This window comes from Teleopsis dalmanni, chromosome 2 (assembly GCF_002237135.1).
Source record: "Teleopsis dalmanni isolate 2A chromosome 2, ASM223713v2, whole genome shotgun sequence".
Taxonomy (NCBI): Eukaryota; Metazoa; Arthropoda; class Insecta; order Diptera; family Diopsidae; genus Teleopsis; species Teleopsis dalmanni.
The window spans coordinates 113,467,630-113,468,059 of NC_051847.1; positions in this window are offsets into that span (position 1 = coordinate 113,467,630).

Consider the following 430-nt stretch of genomic DNA (forward strand, 5'->3'; position numbering starts at 1 on the left):
AAACTGTGTCAACCCTCACATGGCCTCCCTGCTTTGCATAGATAACCATGGAGATTGCTATAAGCGACTGTACACTCGAACATCGATACCGGCAAGGAGTTTGGACCCAAATAAACATGGGTACCGATCAAATCAAACAAATAAATCATACACCCAAATTAGCAACAAAAGCGGCGTCCACGTTGAATGACCACGATAATTCCGTCAAGGACATTATTACACCTAAAGTGCGAAATTTAATTAGGGATGTGACAACCTCACTCAAAAATGAGTTCATTCAAAAAAGCAGGAGTCAAGAAGTCACTGGATAAATGTATAACTGTACTTAGTAAAATGAAACAAATCATTCTATAGCAAAAAAATGTAACAATAGACATAAGAGACGGCGTGACATAGACCAAATAACCGAAAACAGGTTCAAGCATATGTC